This window comes from Myotis daubentonii, chromosome 18 (assembly GCF_963259705.1).
Source record: "Myotis daubentonii chromosome 18, mMyoDau2.1, whole genome shotgun sequence".
NCBI classification, from domain to species: Eukaryota; Metazoa; Chordata; class Mammalia; order Chiroptera; family Vespertilionidae; genus Myotis; species Myotis daubentonii.
The window spans coordinates 3,278,683-3,306,506 of NC_081857.1; the positions used below are offsets into that span (position 1 = coordinate 3,278,683).

Consider the following 27,824-nt stretch of genomic DNA (forward strand, 5'->3'; position numbering starts at 1 on the left):
TCTTGGGAACCCAATCCAGGATGTGACATAATTTACGGAAAATTAATTGGGTGCCGGCTCCATACCAGATCCTGGGGATAAATGATGAGCGGGCACTGTTCTTGACCCTTCAGAACTCAGCCTGGTGGGGAGACAGGTACCTGCCCCACGAGGCAGAATGCGAGGGGCCCCACAGTCCCTGTGTGAGCAAAGGGCCACAGGGCCCAGGGGCATGGCCACCGGACCGGAGTGCACTGTGGACTGACACCCTGTGCGGGAGATGTGGAGGGAAGTGGGGCCGGCTGGCCTGTGCTGGTTCCGCCCGGAGCACGCCCAGGCCAGCAGCTGCAGGGCTAATTAAGTGAAGATTGCGATTGATTTGTTTGCTTCCGGCCGAAGAGGACTTGGTCAGCACGGAAAACAAATGTGTTTAAAATTTCTCCGCTATAAAGATGACTTCCGCCTCTTCTCTCAGCTCTGCCTTCTGCTGTTAGACTCTGATGCTGCTTAAACCTTTTTTTAAAAATAAATTTTATTGATTTTTTACAGAGAGGAAGGGAGGGGGATAGAGAGTTAGAAACATTGATGAGAGAGAAACATCAATCAGCTGCCTCCTGCACAACCCCCACTGGGAATGTGCCCGCAACTAAGGCACATGCCCTTGACTGGAATCGAACCTGGGACCCTTCAGTCCATAGGCTGACGCTTTATCCACTGAGCCAAACCGGTCAGGGCTAAACCTTTTAAAGTGCATCCCTGCAGCTGGGTGGTGGGGAGACACTGCCCACAGCAGAGTCCGGTGGGCACCCTTGGGTGTGTGGAGGCAGAGGGAGGTGGGGACATTGAAGGGATGTAGGACATGGCACGGTGCGGTCTGTTTTGCGCGTCATGCTGGTAGTGCCCAGGGGGATGGGCCAGAAGGGGTGAGACAGGCTGGGCCAGGGGCGGTGGTCAGGGGGAGGAGCAGACATTTCCCGGGGGAGCCGATGGGATCCGGGATCCAATTTCATCCTTATCAGACTCACAAATAAATGTTAGGCATCAGCTGTTCCATTGTGAGGGTCAGAGCCTGAGCTCAGCAGTTTACTGTTTGCTGGATTCAGGCAGTTTATTAGCAAATTCTGCTTCTTAATTTAATTTCAACAAAATGTCAGCAGGATGTTAACCCCCACGTGCGCCGTCTTGGGGTTACACAGGTGAAGGTTACCTAGACCTGCCGCCAGGGCCTCCGGTCTGGTCTGGCTGGTAGGGACAGATTGTGAACTACGGTCACAGCAGTGCCAGAGAAACACGTGTGTCCCGGGCAGCATGCTGTGGGAGAGAGGAGAGGCCGGTCAGCTGCAGCGGGCGGGGCAGCTTGCCGGTGATGGAGGGGCGAGAAGGGACTTTTTGGCGGAGGAAGCAGCGTGGGCAAAGGGTGAGGCTGCAGCATCTAACACGTTCAGAGACCTGAGGTGTAACCGTTAGGAGTGTGGATTCCTGAGTTAGAATGTTTAAATTCTGGATATTTCAATTCTAGACCTGGGCAAGTTACTTAACTTTCTGTGCATCCATTTCCTCATCTTTAAACATGGTTATTAATAATACCTATCTCATAGGGTTGTTACAGGACTAATACCGGAAAATTCCTTAGAACAGTGCTCGGCACGTGGAAAATTCTCAGTAAATGCAGTTATCACGTGACCAAGTTTTTAGGGTTAAAGGAAGAGGGATGGGGAGAATGGTATAGTTATGACTGCTTTTCCTTAAACATATCCATAGGTGTCAAGTAATATAGGGGAGAGCGCTCCTAGGACCAGACATGGCCTGAGTAAAACATAGCTGTTGAATTTTTGCTGGAGACTGAATTGTGTGCCTCCCCCAATTCACATGCTAAAGCCCCACCCCCACGGTGATGGTATGTGGACATGGGGCCTTTGGGGAGTAATTAGAGTCATATCAGGTTCTGAGGGGCCCTCATAATGGGATTAGTAACTTTATAAGGAGACAGAGAGAGAAAGAGAGAGAGAGCTGTGCCATGTGAGGACACAGCGAGAAGGGCACTTTGAACTTGACTCCCAGCCCCCAGAACTGTGAGAAATAAATGTCAGTGTTTTAAGCCCGCTGTCTGTGGTATTCTGTTATAGCAGCTTGAACAGGCTAATACAATGACCCAAGACTTGGAAGAGGGACTTTGAATTCCACAACAGCTGGTGACACCTGGGCTTTAGTCCTGGGCATTTTTGGTGTATCCTTCAGAGCAAACCAGCTGATGACTCGCAGTTCGCCACATGTCCACAGCTGGATTGCAGCCTCACGCTCTCTGCAGAGCCGTTCCCGCTCTTACTGATTCTGAAGGCCAAGGCTGATGGAATAAATTGGAGGAAGTTAATAAAACGTGAACCCCGATGGGGTCTGTGCCCAGCAGACACTTGCCTCCTCCAGGCAGGCATGCAGGTGCCAGGCTTGCCTCTGGAGTGCCCACTTCCCTGCATCGCTACAGCACCTTGTGGGAGGTGACTCAAGAAATTCCCAGGCAACTTTGGCACCAGGCCAGGCATTCCCTCCCGGAATTCCTGCCCGTGTCCCTGGAGTGTTCACTGCACAGGAAGCCGAGTGCCTTCTCCCCCACGAGCAGGGGCACTGGGCTTCCTGCGCGAGCGGGAGAGGCAGACCAGGCCTCGGCACCGAAGGCCCCGCTCAGCTCTGTTTCAAACGGCGTTTTGTTTCCAAATGGAGTTAGTCCTCGAAGAAACTGGTCTGACGACCGCGCTGCCGGAGGCGGGCTCACAGGCGTGTCGTGTCCAGAGAGACAAAGCCGGCTATTTTTATCGGTTCCGTTGCAATTGGGTAAGTTAGACTTACATTCTTTCTGAGCCGGGGTCGGGGTCCGGGAGCCGGGCTGGCGGGGCTGCTGCTGAAGGAGGCACTTTGCTAGGCCCCGGGAGAGGGTGTGTTCTCTGAGCTGGGGGGGGGGGGGTCCCAGCGTCACATCCAGTTAGCGGGCAGCTTCACGCACCAGCCCAGCTGGGACTCGGGCTCTGTTGCAGGATCCTGGGCATCCACTTAGCCTTTCCGAGTCTTCGTTTCCCTGGCTGTAAGGTGGTGACAGAGACCTCGCGGCCGTGAGGGTTTGTGACGCTCCAGCCGCGTGTCAGCAGCTGCGCCTCCGCGTCCACCCCACGAGGCAGCACAGACGGCCCCCCGGGGCCCACGTGCTGGCATCCTTTCCCACGGCTCTCGGTAGAGGGTCCCTCAGGTCCCTCAGGTCCCTCAGGTCCCTCACGCCCCTTCTTGGCCACCACAGCGGGACTTGGTGGTCCCACCCAGGCTGTCACTGCGGTTCAGGCCCGACGCCTTCACGGACTCAAGCCCAGACCTGAGGAGGCCCCGTGGACACCGCGAGCCAGGCCGTGAGGGTGGCCAGCTGGGCGGATTGAGTGCCCGCCTCGTCCTTTCCGGGAGGTGAGTGGGACTGGATCCCCCGGAGAGGAAAGGAGTTTCTCAAGCACACAGTGGGACTTCAGCGTGTTCGTTCACTCCCAGGGACTGTCTCTGGGAGGAAAGGACGGTGGCTGTTCTGTTGAAAATGCAGCATTTCCGAGAGATGGGGGCAGGGAGCTGGTGTGGGCGGGGGTCCGGGCAGGAGCCTCTGGCTCAGCTGAGATTTGTCTCTGAATAGCAACTCGGCCCACTGGCTGCTGAGTCACTGACTCCACAGTCAGCCCCGCCAGTCATTGCTCCTGCGCTAATTCTCGTCACAATCGTGGCTCCTTCTGTGTGTTTTAAAATGCGATCTTGCTGCCACTGGACAAACCAAGTTGGAAGCCAGCAAAGCCACGTGAGCAGAGCCGGCAGGAGGTGAAATCGTGGGTCCGGAGAGCATGTCGGGATTTCTAAAGTACAGGCCGCGTCACTGGGCGGGACAAAGCGAGACTCCAGGGAGGGGCTGAGGTCTCAGAGATGCAGCAAGCCCAAGGCCTTGGCGAGGGGAGGGTCTGAGGGACGACACACAGTGGAACTGTGGTGACACAGCATTGAGGCGAAGCATGTCCCGGGGTCTGGGAGCCTCTTGGCCGGGCAGGCTGACGGGTGAGGCCACGGGCACGGGGGCCTGCGCTCAGGAGGAGCCAGCTCCTGGTGGATGCCTGGCCAGCACCATCTTGAAGTTCTTAGTCTCATCCTTGACCTTGTGTTTTGTAAGAAAATCTGATGGAACATATGCATGAGCCAACGGGTATCCCCGGAGCATGGGGGACGGGAGGGTGGGGGGCCACAGGCAAGGACTCCAGACACAGCAGGCAGCAGGCAACTCGCTGAGCAGCCATCTGGCCACCTGCACGCAGGTGGGGGTGTCGGGGTGTCGGGGTGCAGGCCGGGGGGTTGGACCACAGGCTCAGCCCTGGGCCAGACTGCAGTGTTAGCAGTGCGGCTGTGGGGACCGGGACCCCCACAGTGGCCAGTGCTGGGTCTAGGGGGAGGCCAGCTGGCCTGTCCCCCGGAGCTGTAGCTATAACTCCCATCTGGTGCCAGGGCCGGAACAGTGGGCACAGGCAGTGACCTTGTCAGCAAGGTCATCAGAAGGAAAGCGCGCACATGGACTTGCAATACAGCGTGCAAGGGAGTTACTCTAATTCCCCAAAGACTTTCAGCTGCGGGTTTAAAACTGCCCCAACATCGCAGAGCCAACATCCACAGGCTTAGAAACAGACACCGAAACACCATCACAGTCAACGGAAAACAACACCATTTTCACGTGACACTTTCAACGAGCCAGTTATTAATGAAGACAATTTAAAAATTAACTTTTCCTTCTAACAGAAGAGCAGCGTGTAATGAACACACGCTTTGAGGGATACACAAACAGTGATGCTGCTCAGTTCCCTTCATCCCCCCGCCCCCGCCCGCCCCCCAGCTGCAGGAACGCAGAGGGGACGGTGGGAGCTTACAGCTAAACTGCATGCAGACTTCCACAAAACCGAACGACATGAAGTTAAATCTTTGTAGAAAAATTGTTTGGCAAGAATCATCTGCTCTAGATGCACTAAAATGTATATTCTGATGCTTATCAGAAAGGTATCCCACTGTTGTCACAGCCTATGACATGCTCCAAGCAGCCTGCTGGCAGCCGCGTCTGCGGCAAGATCCTCCTCAGGACCAGACATTGTTTGTGATCTTGTCTTTGCCAAGAGAGATGTTGCTTTCAGTTCTAAGCAACTGAAAATGAAGTTGCTAAAAGTATAACCTAATAGATGAATTTCCAGAAAAGCAAGCCAGAAACATCTCAGGGTCAACCAAGACATCACAGGAACAAAGTATCATTATTTATTTTGTTAGGTGAAATGAAAATACCGAAAGTATTGCCTTTTTGAAAGTGGATGTAGTTCTTCTTGCTAGGGTTTATAAGGAATGCAGTAGTTTTAAAGGGAAAGCATTATACTCTTGTGTCTCTCACTGTGCACCCCCACCTTTAGCACAGGGGGTCCTGCATTTTATTCTGCTGGGCCGCGCAGCCCTGAGCAGCCCAGCCCTCAGGGCTACCTCTCAGCGGGCCTCAGGAGTAGAAAAGGGCCATTTTTCTTGGCTGCTTTGCAAAACCTCGTGTGGATTCCTGTGAAAGAGGACGCTCCGGAGACTCTATGGTGACAGGAGGCCCCGTTCCTGAGGCAGCACCAGGGGCCCGGCTGCGGCTCATTCACTGTGGACTGTGGCCCGCGGGGCTCCCACGACTCCTGAATCCTGGGGATGGAGGCTGGAGGCGGCGCAAATGCCAATGCGTGGTGCAGGCTGAGCATCGGGGAGCTGCGCGGCACCCACAGTGCCAGGCGACGGGCTGAGGCGACGGAGGCAGGATGGAAACCACGGCGCGCTGACTGCTGACTCACTGGCACGTGGGCTCTTTCTTCTGAACTGCATTTTTATTGTTGACACTATTACAGATTTCCTCCTTCCCCTCCCACCTACCCCGAGCCCCTCCCTCTGGCCGCCATCACTCTTGTCCATCTGTGTGTCCGGCAGAGCGTCTGATGAAGGCGTGGGATTGCAGGCAGCCCCTCAGTGCCCCCTGGGGCTGCGAAGGGCCTGTGAACCCCATGAACTGGGTGCGATGGGGTGAGGCAGACCGTCTGCCTGGCTCTGCTAAAAGCACAGCACCCTCCGTGAGGCCGCGTTCCTGTGTCCCTGCGACTCTCCCAGCACAGGACACGCAGGGTGGTCACCAGGCTCTGTATCTGGTGGACGCCGTTCCTCAGACTCGACTCAGAAGGGGCACCTGTGCCCTTCTCTCCTGGTTTCCTCTGGGTGGGTCTCTAACAAGGGACTAACCTTTCAGCAACTGGCTCAGGACCCACGCTGGGGCACCGCTCCCAGGGCCTCTGCTCCCCGTCTCCTCTCTTGGCATCCTGTCCCGGCCTGCCCTGACCGCCCCCTGCGCTCCACGCCCATTCTCACTGCGAGAGTCCATCCAAGTCCGCCAGCCCGGCGGCCTGGCTCAGTGGCTGAGTGTCGACCTATGAACCAGGAGGCCACGGTTAGGATTCCTCGCCAGGGCTCATGGGATGCCTGGGTTGCGTGCCATTGATGTTTCTATCTCTCAATCTCTCACTTCCTCTCTGAAACCAATAAAAATATATTAAAAAGAAAAAGAGTCGGCAGGCTTGGGTGTTGAGTTCCTTTTACCTCTAATAACAGTCCCTGGTGCCGGGGTCACCGTCACCGTTTCACAGCGATGACATGGACCGACTGTCCCCGGAACAGGGAGCTCCTCGCGCAGGTGCCTGGGGGCAGGCCGAGGGGGCCTGTGGCCTGAGGCCGGTCCTCGGTGGGAACTCACACGGGGCCTGGGGGGCTTACTGCTCTCACCTGGGGCACAGTCACGGTGCCTTTGGGTTAAATCTCCATCTTTCTCTGTGCTTTTCACCATCCCACTTTCTCCAAGGCCCTGTTTTCCTGCCTCTCCTTTCCTTTTAGACTGAGGCTGAGAATGCACTTCCCTCTTCTGTTAGCTCTGACGATGCGATGCCCTCTTGTTATCTGTCATTGGTGACCTAAGAGACTGCAAGGTGCACCCTTGACTTCCCGCAGTCCACATTAGCTGGTGCCTGAGGCCTCTCGCGGAAACACAAAGATCTCAGGGACAGAAGCTCAAGTGCTCCTCGGGCTTAGAAGCCATTGCTGTGGCCCTAACCGGTTTGGCTCAGTGGATAGAGCGTCGGCCTGTGGACTGAAAGGTCCCAGGTTCGATTCCGGTCAGGGGCATGCACCTTGGTTGTGGGCACATCCCCAGTAGGAGGTGTGCAGGAGGCAGTTCATTGATGTTTCTCTCATCGATGGTTCTAACTCTCTACCCCTCTCCTTTCCTCTCTGTAAAAAATCAATAAAATATATTTTTTTTAAAAAAGAAGCCATTGCTGTGTATTTTAACTTAAATCGATTTTAAACGCCACAAGGTACCATATATTTATTTATACAGCCAATATCACACACCGACCTTCCTCTTCATTTCTTCCTACATCTATGTTGTTCCGACTGGGATAACTTCTCTTCTACTTAAAACACCCGCTTTAAGGTTTCCTTTAACTCAGGCCTGCTGGTGGCAAGCTCTCTGGGTTTTGTTTGTCTGAAAATGCCTTTATCTGACCTCGGTTTTGTTGTCTGGGTTTCCACCCAAGGCACCGAGGCCTGAGCCACCTTCACCCTGTCCCAGGTGGGGGCCACAGTTCCTGCATGGCTGGCCCACCTGTTTCGTCCTCGCAGCGTTCTGGGGTCCCAGACAGAAGCACGACGGGTTGATTAGGCCCTTTATTAGTGCCGTCCCCCCTCCCCGCTGCCTCCAGGCTTTTGAGTACTCGGAAATTAGCAAATATCCCCAAGGGAGCGATGCTGGCCTCACGTCTCTGTTTCCAGCTTCTTCTAGATCTTGGCTTGGCGATTCTTCACCATCTTGCTGGCTCTTCAATATTTTCAGATGACTTCCTCCTCTCTTCTCCCTCCTCTCCTTTTCCTACCCACCCACACCTCCTCCCACCCCTCCCTCCCTCCCTCCCTCCCCCCCTCCCTCCCTCTCTCCCTCCCTCCCCCCTCCCTCCCTCTCTCCCTCCCTCCCTCTCTCCCTCCCTCCTTCCTCTCTGCCCTCACTACCTGAGCTAGGCCCCAGGATAAGGACGCAGACACAAAGGCACAGGGCACTCCCAGTCGAGTGGCGAGACTTTGGTGGGTAGGGTCACAGCTGTCAGCACATGAAGTAAACGGTGTATGAAGCATCTTCAGTGTAAACGAACCCTGTGGTCCGATGCTACCGAAGGTAAACAGAACGAGTCGGAGCAGAGAGGAAGGGGTGCTGATTGCCAAGGACACCGAGGGAAGTTGTGTGAGAAGTTTTGGTGCATCAAGAAATATTTCCAAGTTCCCTGGAACACACCCTTACATGTAGAAAGCCAACGTCTGTACTTGACATACACCTAGAACGCACAGGTGTTTGTCCAGAGCACTTACATGTGATGAATACTAAACACGGTGTTCGTCGTGGGCTGTGCCCTGAGGACCTCCCTTATCAGTGAGGCAAACCCACAGGAGCTATCTCAGTGCACAGCAGAGATGGCGGGTGACCAGGCAGACGGAGCCTTCGTTGTATTGAATTATTCTTTACGGAGAAATATTGGTCCCCGGACCAGAAAGTTCCAGGCACCAGAAACCACCTGCCAGGGATGGCGATGGCTTTGTCACGTGGAACCCGGAAAGATCCCGAGGCTCACGCGATGGGACTTGCATTTCTTTCAGAACATTCTCATTCATCTTCCAGGCCTCCCGTCCTTCTTAGGAACACAAGAGAAAGGAGTAAATCTCTCACTTTACAATTGATATCTATTTTTTAAAAATATATTTTATTGATTTTTTACAGAGAGGAAGGGAGAGGGATAGAGAGTTAGAAACATCGATGAGAGAGAAACATCGATCAGCCGCCTCCTGCACGCTCCCTACTGGGGATGTGCCCGCAACCAAGGTACATGCCCTTGACTGGAATCGAATCCGGGACCTTTGAGTCCGCAGGCCGACGCTCTATCCGCTGAGCCAAACTGGTCAGGGCTTGATTTCTATTTTAAACAGTTTTTAGATGGGGCTTTTCAATATAGAGGATCTGAGTTGCACGATGACAGATGTGTACCCAGGGACAGGACGGACACCCTGTTTCTCTCCACCAGTCAGAGGGGCTCCCCAGCTTCAAGGTCACAGTCAGACCCAGGTCAGGAGGTGAAAGATCAAGAGTCAAGTCCCACCTGCACCACTTACTGGATCTAAGACCAGGTGCAAGTTATCTGGTGACCCCGCCCACACCTGACACACTGTCCAACGGGGAGGAGGTGCTCCGTAAGCCCCTCCCATGCCTGACACACTGTCCAAAGGGGAGGAGGTGCTCCGTAAGCCCCTCCCATGCCTGACACACTGTCCAATGGGGAAGAGGTGCTCCGTAAGCCCCTCCCATGCCTGACACACTGTCCAAAGGGGAGGAGGTGCTCCGTAAGCCCCTCCCATGCCTGACACACTGTCCAATGGGGAGGAGGTGCTCCGTAAGCCCCTCCCATGCCTGACACACTGTCCAATGGGGAAGAGGTGCTCCGTAAGCCCCTCCCATGCCTGACACACTGTCCAATGGGGAGGAGGTGCTCCGTAAGCCCCTCCCATGCCTGACACACTGTCCAATGGGGAGGAGGTGCTCAGTAAGCCCCTCCCACACCTGACACACTGTCCAACAGGGACCAAGCATCTCTAAGCTCATTTTCTACACCTAAAAAGTGGGGATAGCTGTTGTGAGGATGAATGAGAGCATGCAGGTGACAAAACTGTGCATGGCAAAGGGCAGCAAATCCAAAAGGTTGACATGAACCCACATCCGGTCTTGTCCACCTGGGGTAGGTGTCCTTATCCCTGAATTGGATATGAGACTTCTGGCAGAAGTGAGGCTGTTTTTGTTGTTGTTTTTAATTTTCCACTGAGAGGATATTGCAGGAAACAGGACAGTCTTTAGAGCCAAATGAGACAAATGGAAAACAGATCCTCTCCACGGTAATGTTGGTGAGGACTAATGAAAAACAAGGGCATCTTGGGCCCGATAATCATATTTTCTCCTGGGCCTCACCTGATTGTATTACGGCTGTCGGGAGCCCTCCCCACTCATTAACTACCATGACCTTTCCTTATGGGCTTCGCGATGAGATTATGGTCTCCCCCCTAATGAAACGAGAGGCTCTAGCCGGGTTAGCCCATCAGCAGCCCCCAGGGAGCCTGACTGACTATGCTTGGGCCAGTGCCTGTGAGCACAGTGACACCAGGGCCTTTGCCACACTCGCTTTCCTGTGAGTGGGCAGCATCCTCACAGTCAGAATGGAATTACTGCCACGTACGTGCCTGCCCCCCAGAGACCCACACCAGAACTAATCACTGGGGGGCATTCTGTGCGTGGACCGAGCTGCAGGTATCAGCCTCCTGAGTGGATGGTGGATGGTGTAGGGCAAGCATGTCAAACTCATGGCCGCGGGCCGCATGTGACCCACAACAAATGTTTTTGCGGCCCAGCCAATATAATGGTATGTGAGAAACGTTTTAATAAAAATTTTGTAACTTAATAATTTTTACAATATCCTGTTATACATAATCTATGTATATAAAGGCCTGAGCGACCCTTACAACTGGTCAACCAGTGGCAATGATGTGCACTGACCACCAGGGGGCAGATACTCAATGCAGGAGCTGCTTCCTGGTGGTCAATGCACCAGAAGCCAGGCTCATGGCTGGCGAGCACAGCGGCAGTGGTGGGAGCCTCTCCTGTCTCCGTGGCAGCACTAAGGATGTCTGTGCAGAGCAGGCCTAAGCTGTCAGTCGGACATCTCCAGAGGGCTCCTGGACTGCGAGAGGGCACAGGCTGGGCTGAGGAACCCTCCCCTGAGTGCACGAATTTCATGCACCGGGCCTCTAGTTATTAATAACAAACTACAACATTCGCCAATGACTGATTACTATAATCGTGTTGCATTCATTTCCCTTACACACCTTACGCATAGGTGTACCATTTCTCTCCACTAATACTAGCAGCGAATATTTTAGCAGCCGATGGCCACGTCTTTAGTCTTGTACCGACTTGTTTGGTGTGCGAAACAGGAAATATTTCCCTTTCGCACTTAGGTTTATTTGCGTCACACTTATTTATTTGTGCAGTGACTCAGTGTCTGATAAGTTAATGTTCAAGAAAAAATATTAATTTTTATTAAAATGTTTTATTATTTTATGTTAACGATGACTCATTTATTTCAGCCCTTTGTATTCAGCATGTCTCTATCGAAATAAACCTACATTTCTATGAAAATTGCAGCTTTTGTTTTTTTGTGGCCACACAAACCTAACACCTTGTTCATCTGGCCCGGGCGAGCCTTTGGGTCTGACTTGCTTGGTGTGGAGGGTCCGGTCTGAGCGAGGCAGGAGGCAGGGGCTCAGCGCCTTCTTGAGGCTCCCCTGGGAGCTGCTACCAGTCCCTTTTGTGGCGGGAAGGTCCTGGCATGACCGCGGGTCAGGAGTCAGCTCCCCGATGGGCTGGTGAAGCCGAGAGATTTCCCAGCCTTGGGCCAGGAGTGGGTGGCACTTACCTGCGCTGGGTGATGGGGTCACAGGTGGAGTCTGGGCATGCGCGCGGCAGAAGGGAGGTGGGAGCTGGAGGGTGCTTGGAGGCACTGTTGAGTCTGCCATCTGGGCTTCTGGTAGTTCACGCCCTTCCACCGACGCCAGTGCCCTCCAGGCTAACGCACAGAAGGAGCCTGCCTTCCCACTGTGGGGGCCTGGGCTGTCCTCGCTCTGCAGAATCGGTCCTTCTTGCTGCCCCCAGCACAGCTGTCCTCCACACAGGCCGAGAAGGGCTTGATGTGCATCACTGTGTTGATAATCATGACAAGTCTTCTGAGTTAATTACTACTTACAGATAAGGACATTGAGGCCCAGAGTGGTTATGTAACTTGCCCACTGTCCACAGCGCATCCACTCAGCATTGTTCACTTATTCACCCCACAACTCTCCTTGAGATGTTGACTCCGTGCAAGAGGGACATTACAAAAAGCTCATCTTCTGGCTTCTTTCAGATGTAGCCTCACTTCTCTGCACTTTGTTCAGCCAGCCCCGCAGCTCCTGGACACGTGGAGGTTGAAAAGCCTCCAGGAAGGACGCCTTTGTGGCAACCTGTTTCCTGGAACTCCTGGGGCCTTCTGAAGGCTCACCTGAGACCCTCATGCTTCAGTGGAAGCCAGCTCCGTGTGGGGGGCACCGTCTGGAGCCGGGGGAACCCTGTGAGAAAGCCTGTCCTGGAAGGAAGGTGGACATAGAGGGTGGGGCCCAGGGTCAGAGAATATTAGCACAAACTGGGCCCTTAGTGGCAACGACTCTCACCTTACGGGGGAGAATGGGCGGAGGGAGACTGAACAACCCCCCGGATTGCTGAGGGTTCCCTGGCAGAGCCGGAAGGAGAGACTGGGCGGCTCACAGTGTTCCAGGAGGCGGGACATTGTGATGGAAAGAGCTGCCGCATCGCAGGTGGCGGTGAGGGCAGGCGGCGGTGAGGGTCGCCATGCTGGCTCCACATGCCTGGCTGTGGGCGGGGCAGGCTGTGCCGTCGTGCATACTGGCTTTCTCATCTGTGAAAGGGGCTGAGGCCTGGCTCCCAGAGGTGCTGTGAGGATTAGATGAGATCGTGTATGTGAGGCCCTGAGTCCTTTCCCAACCGGGACCCAGTCCTTTACCCACGGACTTAGTTAATGTTGCATTAGTTAACGTGACACATCACACTGGAGCTCAGCGCCGTCACCTCCAGCAGCCTCTGTTGGTGAGTCGGGAGCAGCCTGGTGGCTCTGCTCCGAGGTCCCTTCCAAGCTTCCAGCTGCTGTCACTGTGGCCGCACCATCTGAAGGCCTGGCGGAGGCTGGAGCATGCCACTCCCGGGGCGCTCACAGGCTGGCGTGCTGGTGCTGGCCGCTGCTGGCCGGGCTCTCCGCTCCAGAGCACAGGGCCTGTCCACTGGGCTGCTTGGCTGTTCTCACAGCCGGATCCACGCCCGAGTGCAATCTGCAGCGTCATTATCACCTCGCCTTGAAAATCACCCACGTCTGCCCTATCGTATTGGCCACAGGGGACCAGCCCCGATTCACCCGGGAGGGGCCGATCAAGGGCACCCCTGCCAGAGACTGGCTGACATCCTGTGGCATCGGCAACGGTCTCTCTCTGGGCCCGTTGTGCCAGGGTGTCATGTCCCGCTAACTTCTGGGTCTTGAGTTGGAGTCGGCAGTTTCTCAGTCCCTCCGGGCTCCTCAGGGCAGGCAGAGGCCCCAGGGTCCCCTGGAGTTGGGAGATGGCGGTTATAATTAGCCGGCAGTAATCCCACCGCTGAGCTAGTCCAAGGCGCGGCTGCCTGCTTCTCGGGGTTTTAAATAGACGGGATGTGGGGATGTGTTAATGACAGTACATTATCATCTGTTACCGCCTGGCAGGCGTGTGCCAACGTGACTTTGTAAGGGAGGTGATGGCATGCAAGCAGCTCCTGTGGCCCAGGCAGGAGGCGGGGCCAGAGGCTGCCCCAGAAGCCTGTGTCTGGACCCCCCTAGCCACCCATCACACCCTCTGAGCGGCTAGTGGAGAGTGAAAGAGAGAGGGGAAGACAGAGAGAAACATCGATGTGAGAGGGAGACATCTATTGGTTGCCTCTTGCATGAGTCCTGCCCAGGGCCCGGGGTGGGGAGGAGCCTGCAATCAAGGTACCTGCCCTTGACCGGGTCGAACCTGGAACCCTTTGGTCCACAGGCCGACACCCTGTCCACTGAGCCAAACCGGCTGGGGCTCATTGTTCTTATTTGCTGATAACTCTCAGGTCTATCTGCCCTGCCCCCCACCAGACTTCCTCCTGCTCCAGGCCGCTTGCCACGCATCCTACCAGGGTGTCCCTCGGCATGCTGACTCTCATTTCCGCCCACCAGCTTTGCTGGCCCTCCTTTCTATCCTAGCACCCCATGCCCCTCGTTGCCCAAGCCGGACAGCCAGTGGTGCCACGTGGGAGGGTGAGGGTGGGACCTGAGTGCCCGGCCATCTCAGCCCTGCCACGTGCCAGCTGGTGGCCTTGCTCCACACGATGGCTCACTTGCTTCTGTAAACGTGGGGTAATAACAGAAACAATCCAAGGGGGTGGTTGGGAGGAGTAAATTCCATGGTTCGTGCCTGGCATACAGCAAGAGCCCAATACATGCTCCAGGAACCATTGGGCTCTTTGGAGTCTGTCTCCTAAGCATTTACTGACTCTATCTATTCTTTCCATTGGCCACCCGGCTGGGTCCCCGTCACTGCTCAGCTGGCAGGTGATCCCTGGGGACTCTGTAGCCAGAGGGAGGTCTCGGAGGCGCACACATGGGTGATGTCCCCCCTGCTCAGCCCTACCCTGTTCTTGGGATCTGGGCAGAGGCCTCCAGGCTGCACCCGCTGCCCCTCTAGCCTCCTCTTCCCTCCTCTTACTGGGCTCTGTCGGCCCCTCCGATGCACCACACTCTCCTCGCCTCAGCCCCCACAGGCTTTTCCCTCTTCAGAGGATGACCCTCCCCCCCCCCGCCCCCCCGGAGCCTCTGCCTCCACTGCGGCTCTGCTTGCTGAGAAGGAAGGGAGAGGCAGGGAGGGAACCAGACCCGGGCGTCTTCCTCAGGCCTCTGCACCCAAGGACAGAGCGATGGCCCGGCCCCGAAGTCCTGGTGAAGGGTGTGGATGGAGGTTTCGAGGCTGGCGCTGGGGCTTTCCCGTGTGTCCCGTGACCTCTGCCCTGCGGCCTGGCCCTTGTCCCTCAGCCTTTACTCTCAGGCACTCCTTTGGGGAACTGCTTCCAGACTGGACGTGGCCAGGCTCCCCTCCCCCACCTCCCTCCGTCAGCAAAGCTTTGCTGCAATGCAGTGTGGTCCGCCAGGCGGGCTCACCTGTGTCCTCCGCGCCCACGAGGCGACGGTGCCTGACGGTGTGTGAGTGAGCGTGTGAACGCGCTCCACACGTTCTCCAGCCTCCGTACGTTGTGGGAACCAAAGGGGCTGCACGTCTCCCTCTGTGCTAATATTTTACTCTGATTCAGAAGCGGAGGCATAAATAGCTTCTTAGCTTGCAAGTGTTTGGCACTTGCTTGGAAAAAACAAAAGACATTCAGAATTTCCTGTTCCCCAAGTATTTACTGAGCATTCCAGGTGCCCGGGAGACGGAGAGGCGACGCTGAAGCCGACACAGCCAGGCTTTCGAGGTCCGGGCGTGTGAGCGGGAGTTCTGTCTGATCTAGCGGCTTAGACGGAGGCTTCCGGCCAGGGGACAGTTCTTCAGGGACTGACATGGCAGAGGAAGGAGAGGCGTTGCGTCCCTTTGAGTCAGATAACTAGCTTAGAGACGGAAAATGTACGCTGTATTAATTTTTCCAACTTGAGTAAGGGTTGCTTTGGGAGTTGTGTGCAACATGCTGCAAGAATAAGTCCTTCTCATTACAGGGTTACTTCCCGGGTCACAGGAGGTGGAGGGCTGCACAGCCTGCTGCTGCCTCGAAGCGTCCCACCTGCACACGCCTTCCGACGGATGCCGCGGCCTGGCCTCCGGTCTGATCAACGTCTCCTGGTTTTGGACACTGAGGGAGAGGCCGTGCTGGGCCTTGAACTTGGGGCCTCTGGCTCCTGGCCTGTGCTCTTTTCTTTGGGACAATCGTAGTCAGCCCATGGGAACCCTCACTCTGACCTCAGCAGCGGGCGCCCTTGGGGAGTCACTTGCCCTTTCGCGCGGCAGTAAACGAAGCCTCCTGTTGGTGAAGACAGGCGACCATGACCCGAGCTGCTCTGCGGTGAGGGAAGAGCAGGCTCGGGCTCACTGGAACCGGACGCCGTGAGTGTGGATCAGTGGGGCGCCTGCTGGAGAGGCCGCACATCATTGCTATTGTGGAAACCGACACTGCTTCGGGGCGCAGCCCAGACAGGAAGTCACCTGGAGGCAGGTGCTCCAGAACCCTCCACCTCCCGTTCTGTTCCGATTCCCCTTCCACATCACTTCTCACCACCCAGCATGGTGCCCTTTTCTCATCGATTACGCCCCTGTCTCTCCTCCCACAAGACGCAGTCCGAGAGGGATGTGGTGTTGCCGGGTCGGTTCACTGAGGAGTCTTAGCACTGGAGTGCCTGCCTGGCACCCGTCGGTCACCCAGGCAGTGTCTGCGGAAGGAATCAGTCTTGGGAGAGCCCTGATCCGGCTTCTCTCACGCAGCTCCAGCCCACTCTGCCCTCCGTCTTCCGGAGCGCGAGGAGGCCTCTGCCTCACTGATGTGAACCTCGCTACACGCCCTGGGCCGCCAGGGGCAGGAACATGTCCCAGCATGAGCACTGCTGCGTGGGGCCTCACAGAGACCCGGCCTTCCCCCGGGCCATCAGCAACTCCCCAGGCAGCAGGAGACAGGAGCCTGGACTTGACCAGTGGTCACAGGCTGGACCCCAGCAGGCTGAGGTAGCATCTTGACTGAAGGTAGGATGACCGCAGGGCTGTCCTCAAGACACGAAGAGACGATGGGTCACCCTGACCGCCCCTCCGGCAGTCGGCTCCCATCGGGACTCTGAACCCAGAACTCACGGCATCATGTGGCTTTGCCCTCTATACTCTGCAGCCGTGTTCCATCAGGGGTTTGGGATTTAAGCATGAGCGCCCATTCTCCTGGGGGCACCATTCCTGACAAGATAGGCACGCCCTTCGCAGGGCCTGGGGCTGGGCCCTGCTAGCACTGCTCGACCAAACGCCTTCAGTTCCATAACGAAACGAGAGTGGGACAAATCATGGGATATTCTGAAAACGTCAGTAAAAACAATGAAATAGGAAAATGAAACATTAAAGAAAAGATCAATCTTTGCTCTGCAGCTCCCCCAGGGACGGCCTGTCTGATGTGAATGTGGGCTTTCGATGAGGCCCTGGCATGAGGAGCCGGGCTCTCGGTCACGGACCCGGGTGGAAGGCAGAGGCTTAGCAACGTGGGAGGAAGGCATTTCCACGACGTGGACGGGTTCTGGAAGGGCCTGCAGGGCCGCCCTCTTCTTGAGAACAGTGACTGGGCCACGCGTGGGGCCCGGCGCGGGATAGCTATGACCTGGAGTCTTCCTCCCAGCGGGGGAGGGGAGGCAGGACGGGTCGCTGTGACCCTGTCCTTTCTGCTGGGCGTTGTGACTCTCTGGACCGGGTTCAGGACCCAGGGCTCCTGGGAATCGGGGGTGGGCTGAGGGGCTCCAGAAAGGCTCGCTGAACTCTGCAAACAGGATCCAACCAGAACGCTGGAAAAGAGCGACCACGTGTGACCCCCACGCTCACCGGCAGGTCAGGCCATTTCTTCACACAGGTAGCAACAGTATATTGTGTTTGTGTGAACATTTGTTTCCCCAAATTTCTTCTTTAGGTGCAATGTAGATATACAACAGAAACACCTACATACAGGACAGCTTGCTTTTGCCAATGAATCACACCTTGTTTCCTTTTCCAAACCAGGCCAGTAATTCCATAACGCGAAATGTACAGGTTTTTTTAAAAAATGTTTATTTCTTTATTGATTCGAGAGAGAGAGAATATGAATTAGTGACCCTCAGCCCTCTAAAAACTGACCCCACCCAAGGGTCACCCCTCTTGTGAAAATAGCCGAGACAGATTTGAATAAAAGCCCGGGAGAGAGAACACCGGCTACCTAGGCGGCACAGACGCTCCCCAGGTGGGCGTGGGCCAGTGGGAGGGCGAGGGCGAGGATGGGGCGGGCGGGGCTCTGCCGGCCGGGGCCCTGGCGCCACGGGGCCAAGTCGTCAGCTCCTTCCCAGGAGCTCAGCTTCCGAACCAAGTCCACCCCAACTCCACTTCCATCCTCGCCACTTAAAAATGCAGTTCTGACCTCGGCCTGCGGACCCAAGGGTCCCGGGTTCGATTCCAGTCGAGGGCATGTACCTCGGTTGCAGGCTCCTCCCCAGCCCAGCCCTGGTCGGGGGCGTGTAGGAGGCCACCAATAGATGTATTTCTGTCACAGTGATATTTCTCTCTCTTCCACTCTCCTAAAAATCAACTGGAAAATATCCGCGGGTGAAGATGAACAACAACAACAAATGCAGCTCTGAGGGAGAGAGGGCAGCACCCCAGAACCCTTAACTGCCTCGGGAGCTCAGGCCCCCCCAGACATCTCATTGTGGTCACATGGCCAGTGGGAAGCAGAGGAACGCCACTCACACGGGGAGGAGGGCCGCCAGCTGGTGTGCGGGGCGTGGCGGGAGGGTGGAAGGGCAGAGTCTACCCTCTGCCTCTAGAACGTTCTCCTTCCCCTAGACCACAGGCTAAGGCACAGAGGAGGCTGGCGAGGACCGCTGGCCAGGCAGGGTCCCTGCTTCCGCCCCGGCATCCCCACGGCTTCTTAGGAAACCAGGCACTGCGACTTGAAGGACCAAAGTAAAGAGGAAAGATGCTTTGTTGTTGAATACACACTGTATTTAACTTTTTATAATCCCAGAGAACTGAAATGCAACATCTGTTTGAGTTGATGCACATCCGAAGACTGACGACTCAGAGTTTCCGAATGAAAGTCATTTTAAGGCACTCGCAGGGCCAGCCCGTCTCCTCCTCCTCCGCGGCCGTTCTCCAAACTGGAGCAGCCCCGTTCCGCTCTGCCAGGCCACACACCTGTGCCTGCTTCGCCCCTGCTCATTGTCCCAACCCGAAAACCAGCCCAGTTCCCATTGGAAGACAGAGAGGAAGGCAGTACATGTGGGGGTGGAGCAGGGGGAGACCACAGAGGGACACAGGAGTAAATTCACACACGGTGGCAGCGGAGAGAGGGAGCAGGAGGGACGGAAAGGGTGTGGACCCGCTGGCCGGCGGTGAGGTTTCCATATCAGCTGCTTCCTTTGCTCTTTCTTCATTTTGAAAGATAGGGCCTCTATCAGGTGGTGTCTTGCCCCGAGGGGAAGTGTGTGGGCAGGTGGCTAGCTGTGCTCACGCACCGGCTGCTCGCAGAGACAGGCATGGCTTGGGAGCTCTCAAAGGCCCCTGATAAAAAAGGGCCCCCTTCCTGGCCCACGACAGTGCCCGAAACCCCACCCTTAGAGCCACTCCTCTGGGGAAGGCATTGTCTGTGGTCACTATTAAAACACGAATGTCACCTAGGGGGGACACTCAACTCTTCCCACACACAGGCTGAACTGTCCGTCCCCCGTCAGAGTAGGGCCCTGAGCGACGGACACAGGGCAGGGCATTCTCTCCCTGGGGAAGGAGGCTTGGAGTATGGACCACAGGGGGGCGGGGGTGGCTGGCCGTGGGTGGGAAATAGTACTTACTGGCCTGGAGTTATCAGATGGGGAGGTCAGGTAGCAGAACAACTTGTCCCACATCACAGTTCCCTAGGGCGTGTGTGTGTGTGTGTGTGTGTGTGTGTGTGTGTCAGTGTGAATAGATCACAACGTTCTGTGTATACATCTAATATGGAACCCGCTTGCACACCTCTGTGATGGTGATGGTTTGAACATGGCATCTGCATGTGCACACACACGTTCACACACATCACACGCACACTTACTCACACTCAGCAGGGAGATCTTGTGTGAAGTGGGAGATCTCTTCTCGGCCATCTGGGGTTTGGATGCTGCCCAGTTGTTGGGAAGGACTGGCTTGGGGCAGTGTGACTCCTTCCTGTCACCAGGAGACCCTCCTTCAGTTCAGGTGGCTCTGCAGAAGTGGGCAAGGCTGGGGTTGTACAGGCTGGACGGGCCCAGCCAGCGTGGCTCAGTGGTTGAGCATCCACCTATGAACTAGGCAGTCATGGTTCCATTCCCGGTCAGGGCACAAGCCCGGGTTGTGGGCTCAGTCTCCAGAGGGGGGTTTGCAGAAGGGCCGATCAATGATTCTCTCTCATCATTGATGTTTCTATTTCTCTCTCCCTCTCCCTTCCTCTCTGAAATCAATAATAAATGATGAATGAATGAATGAATGAATGAATGAATGAATGAATAAATAAATAAATAAATAAATAAATAAATAAATAAATAAAAACACTGGAGGGGCCTTCTCACCAGGATTAGGATTTGGCGACATGAATGTCACCAAAGTGACCTTGAACCCTTGGCCATTGGGAGCTGAGGGAGGTGCGAGTGGAGAGAGGACCTGGCAAAAGGCAGGCCTCTGCTCCCAGCAAGGCTGGTGGCCTTTGTCTGAGAGCCGTCCCAGGCTGGGCACAGGCACAAGCACCAGGCTCAGGGGACAGTGGTGGGACTTGCCACTCCTCAGGGACCCGCTCAGGGTGGCTGACCTGTGGCAGGGGAGGGGGAAAGGGATTGCGGGGGGCTGGGGGGGGAGGCTGAGGAACAGGAGGAGACCGCTGCCATTTCTCAGTGGCCTCTCCCACTCTTGGATCCGAGAAAGCTGGGGAATGAAGGATGTGGGAGGCGAGGGGGGAGAGCAGACGCCGGAGGCCTCTCAGCCCAGCCCCCTGCAGAACCATCAGGGTCTCCTTAAAACACGGGTGCCGGGCTCCATGCCGAGACCACGGTGCGGGAGGTCACCGAGCTCGCGGGTCTCTGATGTGCAGGTGGCGTTAGAGGGCGGCACTGGAGCAGGGGCAACTCAGTTCTGAGTCGGGCAGAGGGCAGCTGAGTGCCAGCCCCCCGGGCACGTGGAGAGGAGAGGGGAGGCCTGGTGCCGGGTGGGGGGCAGTCCTGGGGCTGCTGTTCAGACAGTCAGGCTCCGCTGATGGGCGTGGCTTCACAGCCTCTCCAGCTGGTGGTTTCTAACCCACTTCTGGTTGAAAGTCTGGTTGGGGGTGGGTGTTTGGACTCAGGGAGACAGTTTCCCCCCATGTCTGTGGCTTCAAAGTGGAAAACTCACTGTGCTCTATGGGGCCAAGAAGACAAGTTCTGGGGCTGGATACTTCAGAGATGGGACTGGGTTTTCCGCTGTGTAATGAATACATATTCCATAAATAAAGCAGCGAGCAAGCCAGTGAAGACACCAGTGAGCAGGACAACGCACACCTCCTGTGCCCGCTTAGGGTGGTCCTCCCCTGCCCCTGGCCCCTGGCGGCAAACACCGTGCCCTTGGCTACTGCAGGCATCCAGCCTGGCTGCGCGGGGAAGCAGGACGCTTTGACCCCGGCTCTCCAAGGTCAGAGACATCTCCAGAGTATTGACATTGGCCACCCACACTGAGAGGGAGAAAGAGGGGAGACGCACCTTCCCTGTTTCCCACCAGGGAGGGTAGGAGGGAAGGCAGGGCTTGGGGACCAGGGCTGGGCCACCTCAGGTAACTGAAGGCCGGCTGAGCAGCCCTCACCCCAGGGCAGCTTCATAAGAGGGTTGGGCATGGACTGGAGACCTGGATGGACCCAACCTTTACACACAGAAACATACAGCAGGCACAACCCCCTCAACACACCTCCCGAGGAGCCAACCCGCAGCCCTGCCGGTGGGGAGGTGCCCGGCACGTGGTGGGTGGGAGGGGACAGGTCACTGGATGGGCGGGTGGCGAGGAGACAAGCAGGATGGCATGTGGTTTATGGGAAACCAGCTGTCCAGGGCCTCAGGTTGGGAGCCACCAGCCACGCTCATTCCCTCCTCAGTCTGCCACGCGGTTCTGCTGGCTGGGTGTGCCTTGTCCTCAGAGGTGACCTGCACGTGGACATGGAAACATGTGAACAGAACGGGCATTAAGACAGCGACTAAAGAATGCCATTCCTCAAAAGCAGATCTGAGCACCGTGAATAGATTTCAAAGGGACAATGACCCTGACATTTTATGCAGAATTGTGGGTAATTATTTACACACCCATTAGGAAAGATGGTCTGCAGCATTTACATGGTTCTTTAAAAAATGATGAAAGACTAAAGTGGTATTAAGGGATTGCAGGTTGTCTGTAGGCACAGCCCAGTGGCCAGGCGCAAAGGATCGACAGAAACGGTGGGCATTTCAGACCCCTGGCCCGTTCTCAGTGTCGAGATTTGCAGGAGTCGCTGGATGCGGAGGACCAGGGCTCAGTGGGGATTTCTGCACGTGCCTCAGGCTGGCTGCTTGACGTGAGTCTACACTATTCAGCCTGAAGTTGTCAATCGGGTCGTCTTTAAAAAGAAAACTTGTTTCCACTGTCTTTCCTGTGGGCACTTGTCCGCATGGCTTTGTGTAGCAGCTGTGGTCCTGAAGCAGCGGGCGAACTGAAGTGTGATCGGTTTCTGTGTTTGTATCTTTGGGCTTCTGATACCTGGCGCTGCTTCCAGGGGTGCTGCCGGCACAGCGGGGCCCAGGATTACAACTGAACACTGCTGCGCTTTCAGATTTCATGATGGTTTCAGCTCTAGGCAGAGCATGCCCGGGTTCTTAGGTAGGCGGCCACTAAACTTGTTGCAGTTGTTGGCAGTTTGCAGACCACCCATTACCATGCCAATAGGGACTTAGGAGCCTAGTAGCCTATCCGGAAACTGCAGAGGAATGGCTGCCACGCTCCGTGTCGGCGAATGCCAGTTCCCCCTCCTCCCTCAGCGCCTGGCCTGCCAGCCGGTGGGATCTTGCCTGGCCCGGAATGGCAGAATGCTGGGTGACAGGTGCGAAGTGGCACAGGTGTGCCGAGGCCTGCGACGACCTCAGAGTCTGCCTGCTGCTCATGGGCCGGGAGAGATGCCCGTGTGCAGAATTGCAGCCTCATCAGGGTTCGCCTGACCGTTACCTTCGGTGCCATGTCACCCCTGTTTGATTATGTAATAGCTTTACGACTCAGTAGGGTGCCTTGGCTTAGCCTAATCTTTGCACAGAAACTCCTTTAGTTGCAGTTTCCCCCCAGGCGAGGCAAAGCCGTAACCCTGAAGGGGTGGTGAGGGCACCGAAACGGGCCTCCTTCCCACCGACAGGTGGGAGCGGGGAGGGCACCTGCGTGAACAGGTCGTGTTTGGCTGCAGATGTTTTCGAATCAGAGGCGTTTACAGCTGCTTGTTCTCTCACAACAAAGGCTGCTTTCTTTCTGAGGAAGGCGCCAGCGAAGGCCTTTGCCTTTGATTTCGTGAGCGGTTTCCAGGAGCAGGTGTTTGATGGCAGGGCCAGAAGAAATGCTTCAGGTCATTCAGTTGCCGAGGTCTTTACTCCCTGGTGCATGCACCTGTGTGTGTGTGTGTGTGTGCGTGTGCACAGTGCACGTGTGTTCTTGTGCGTATGTGCAGGTGTGCATTGCGTGTGAACGTTCGTGTGTGTGCATGTGAGCATATGTGCGTGTGTGTGAGTGTGAGCATGTACACTGCGCACTAGGGGTGGGGTAGAGCCTCAGCCCCTCATTATAAATGCATATGCAGGCCCTTCTTTCCGCCCTAATTAATTAGAAGTAATGGCTTCCTCATTGCTGGCATGGGAGGGAGTGCGCTGGGAACTAATTGGCCGCTTGCTTTCAAAGCCCCGTTTGATGGGACAGTTCTCAACCGGAGGTGCATGGTCACCTTTCCTGTTGTTTTTCCAAGGAGCGTCTGTGTGGGACTCTAACTGGATTGGAGGCTGGGGTGATGGGACGAGAGCTGATGGGAGGTGACCCCAGTGCCTGTGTGTGGATGTGGCTACAGGTTTTCCCAGTGCCTTTCCTCAGAGGAGCTCAGCCCTTGACAGTGCTTCCTGTCACCGCCCCATCCCTCCCTGAGTCTCCTCACTGGCAGATGCTGATACTCTGGACAGAGAGGGCTCGGGGAGCACGTGCCTGGGGGCAGGTTCCTGTGCTGTGCACTTGCAAAGCTTCCTGTGGGCATCATGGCCTGTGGGCATCATGGCCTGTGGGCATCATGGCCTGTGGGCATCGTGGCCTGCGAGCATCGTGGCCTGTGAGCATCATGGTCTGTGGGCATTGTGGCCTGTGGGCATCGTGGCCTGTGTACATCGTGGCCTGTGGGCATTGTGGCCTGTGGGCATCATGGTCTGTGGGCATTGTGGCCTGTGGGCATTGTGGCCTGTGAGCATCGTGGCCTGTGGGCATAGTGGCCTGTGGACATCATGGTCTGTGGGCATTGTGGCCTGTGGGCATCATGGCCTGTGGGCATCGTGGTCTGTGGAAATCGTGGCCTGTGGGCATCATGGCCTGTGAGCATCGTGGCCTATGGGCACCGTGGCCTGTGGGCATTGTGGCCTGTGAGCATCGTGGCCTGTGGGCACCGTGGCCTGTGGGCATCGTGGCCTGTGAGCATCGTGGCCTGTGAGCATCGTGGCTTGTGGGCATCGTGGCCTGTAAACATCGTGTGGCCTGTGGGCACTGTGGTCTGTGGGCATTGTGGCCTGTGAACATCGTGTGGCCTGTGAACATCGTGGCCTGTGGGCATTGTGGCCTGTGAACATCGTGTGGCCTGCGAGCATCATGGCCTGCGGGCATTGTGGCCTGCGGGCAGGGACTCTGCCTAGCCTGACACATGGCAGACACTGTGTGAACACTGTTTGAGAGGATGGGCTGCGGAGGGATCTCATCCGTTCTCCTTGAGAAGAAAACGGGGTAGAAGTTGGCAGGAAGTAGGCAGGGACAGGTGAGACGAGTCTGGGGTCCAGGGTGGACACTAGGGGCTCACTCAGCAAGTGCAGGGTGGGTGTCTGCACAAACTGAGTGGGTGCTCCCTTAAGCTGTGCACCCTGGGCCCGGCTTGGAGCACGCATCGCCCTGCTTCCCATCTCCTCCGGGGATGGGGTCGGCCAGCTGAGACCAGCCCACGGTCAGCAGTGCTTTGCCTGCGCTGTCTGAACCCACCGATGCCCCAGGGCCAAGTGCTCCCATCCCGAGGTCTGCTTCCCGCTCTAGGCGTCCTGACCCAGCACACAGCTGTTTTGAGGGTCACGCCACGCTTTTGGGTTGGCGAGGAGAGTGGGCGCCGGGGCAGAGGCGAGGCTCCTGCGTGGGGCCTGCTGCCTGAGGCCTTGGTCAAGTTGGTTCTGGCGAGAAGAGCTGGGAGGGTCTCTTCGCGACCACTCCCCAGTTGGACAAAATACCTCTCCCCTCAGAGAGCCGCGGGGGGCGGGGGGGGGGTGAGGGGGAGGCCCAGCTCAGGGAGAGGACTGGTTGGGCTGTGGGAACTGGGAGGGGCTTGGGAAGCAGCCTGGAGGCAAGGCTGTGGCTGTGTGGCGAGTCCAGTGGAGCCACAGCAGGCAGGAGGCAGAGAGAGGGGCCACACCAATGTGGCTCCAGCCTGGGGCGGGGGGCGGGCAGCGCAGGTGTGTGCACTGCACAGCCAATTCGGCAATGCTCCCTCCGGACTGAGGTGTCCCAGCCAAGGCCTGTGGCATCAGGGACCCTGTAGGGACAGGCATGCCAGGGGAGAGCCACAGAAAGGTAGGTAGGTAGATAGGTGTATGTACTAGTATGTATGCATGTATGTATCATCTATCCATCTATCATCTTCTAGTATCTATTATCTATCTATCTAATCTATATCTATCTATCCATCCATCTATCATCTATGTATCTATCATCTATCTATCCATCTATCTACCTACCTATCCATCCATCTATCATTTATCTATCTTACTTTCCCCTCTGTTTCTCTTGCCCGAGCCCATGGCAGGCAAGCTGTCCCTGGCTGCTTCTTTAGTCGCCTTAAACTAGGCGAGTGGGGCTGGGACTTCAGGTCTGGGCCAGGTCTCGCGTCTGGCCTCCTTTCCTTTTCAAAAGACCTCCCAGAGTTGCAGCGGCCAATGCAGCCCTGAGCAGATTGCTATAGGGCCAAGCAGCGGTCCCTTCCTTCCTGACTGCCAGGGTCCAGGCCTCCCCAGCCAGGCGCCTGAGGAGACCCCTCCCCCACGAGGCCAGGGTCACTGGCGGGGAGAGAGGGGTTCCCTGAGGTGGCTCCGGGCTTCCAGGAGATGGGGCTGGAGGGCCTGCCACTCGCCCTGCACCCGGGAGCCCACGGGGCGGCCACGCCACACAGCAGGCAGCTTAGACATTGGGGTTGTCTCTAGACATCATCGCACTGTGTCTTCCTGACTGTGGCGCGGGCTGGGCTGCATTAGCGGCTACGTTAACAGAGGAGCCGAGGCCCCGAAGAATAAAGTGACTCATTCACGGTCTAGTTCACCAGCTGGTCCAGGTAACCCCAAGACTCTGGCCTCTGACCGCAGGGCACCTCCATGGGCCTCCCTTCCGATGTGGGTCAGGGGAGAAAGCTGGCGGCACAGAGCCTGGGACCGCAGAGAGCTGCATCCGTCTTGTCCAGCCACACCAGGGGCCCATTAGGGCAGACCCCACAAAGGCCACCTGTCCTTGTCCCGGCCGGTCAGCCCTGCCTGAGGACAAGCACAGAAGGGCCCTTGCATCGAACTAGGGGAGGAGGCCCCGTGAGAGTGGGTAACGGCGTGGAGACAGGAGGCGGAAGCTCGAGTCCTCGGAGCACCACTAATATTGGTGTGACCTCGGCCAGGTCACTGCACCTGGCTCTGCAGATCCCTCGCCTGTAAAACAGGGCAGCAGAGGGGTCTTCTAGGGCCTGGCATCTAGGCGGGTGAGAAGAGCGTGAGAAATGTTTGTGCCCGTGCTACGCACAGTGTGCCACACGAGCCAAGGGGCGTCTCTGCCAGTAGCAATGGGGACAGAGAGAGGAGGCCACACAAGATTTCCATCTTGAACAGGGACGTTTGCTTCTCTACTTGAGAAGCAAAACCCGTTGTAAACGGTGAGCTACTGTCCACAGCAAGGGAACTGTTAGGAGGCCCGACGGGAGTGACGGGTCCATCACTGGGCGGGGCGAGCGCCGTCCCCGCAGATGCGTTCCTGTCCAGCGTGTGAGAATGGCCAGTGACCTTGCCTGTCCTCTGGCCGCTGAGCGGCGGCGCTCCTGCAGGGCCCCCAGGGCAGCTGCCTGGGCAGGGAAACAGGAACCAGCTCCTCGAGATCCCAAAGAAATGAATGGCAACGACAGGGGTAAAAATATCTGCGCGCGGAGCTCGCTCGCTCAGCGCCTTTCATCTAAGGATCGTTTAGGCTTAATTATAGAGCTCGGCGCTCATGGGGCTTTTGATTAATTTTCTTTTCAGCTGGAAGAGGGTGAGTGTAGTGGGTCTGCGTGCGCGTGCGTGCGTGTTTACATCTTTCTTTGCAACTCAGTTGGGAGCTGGCTCTGGCGGTGTTTAATTGTGTCCGTGGCTGTTCGATGTGCCAAGCAGAGCTGGCGAGGCCATTGTTCCCGCTGCCCCCGCCCCGCGGGCTGCTCCTGCCGGGATGAGGGGTGGCAGGGCAGGGCCTCGCTCAGCTGGGGCCTCAGCTGCGCTGCTTGCTCCCTCCTCCTGCGCTTATGGTGCCTCAGGGATCCTGAGACCCCGAGAACAGACTGCTCCTCGCTAATCGCCAGTGCTGCTGAGAGCTGCCAGGCAGCGCCCCCACGCTGCGCCCAGTGGGCATCTCCGGCCAGTCTCCCTGGGTTACACGGTTCTCGGCATAGAAATCAGTGTTTGCTTATTTTTAATACATTCACTTAGTAGATCGGGCGAGGCTGCATGGCTGCGTAGGAGCAAATGACTGGCTTTCTCCTTCGCTTCCCTCTCTTTTGTGCCCTCCTGGCAGGGGGCACCAGGGGGGCAGCTCAGGGCCTGGGCGAGCAGGGGATTTGGAGCAGACGGCCCAGCTTGAACCTGCTCCTGACATTTTCTGTTTGTGTCAATGAATAAGTCATTTAACGTCTGTGTATCTCAATGCAGTGTTTGTAAAGTGGGGATGATAATAATGATATTACACTCCTCCAAGATGGTCTAGGGGTGAGAAAATGCATATGGAAGCCTTTTGTAAAATATAAATCACAGTTCTTTTATTTTGCTGCTCAGAACATGACTTGACCTCTGAGATAACATGCC

At 56.4% G+C, this 27,824-nt stretch overlaps 1 protein-coding gene and 1 long non-coding RNA gene across 2 annotated transcripts in view; one reads left to right on the top strand and one right to left on the bottom strand.

Annotated features, from left to right (window-relative positions):
* LOC132220664 (uncharacterized) overlaps nt 1–27,824 on the top strand; it is a 747,794-nt gene that overhangs the window by 416,583 nt on the left and 303,387 nt on the right. The window lies entirely within an intron of this gene.
* FAM78B (family with sequence similarity 78 member B) overlaps nt 20,333–27,824 on the bottom strand; it is a 48,145-nt gene continuing 40,653 nt past the window's right edge. Inside the window, exon 3 of the transcript XR_009449779.1 lies at nt 20,333–21,650. The gene's annotated coding sequence lies outside the window, so the exon portion shown is untranslated. The remainder of the gene's footprint in view (nt 21,651–27,824) is intronic.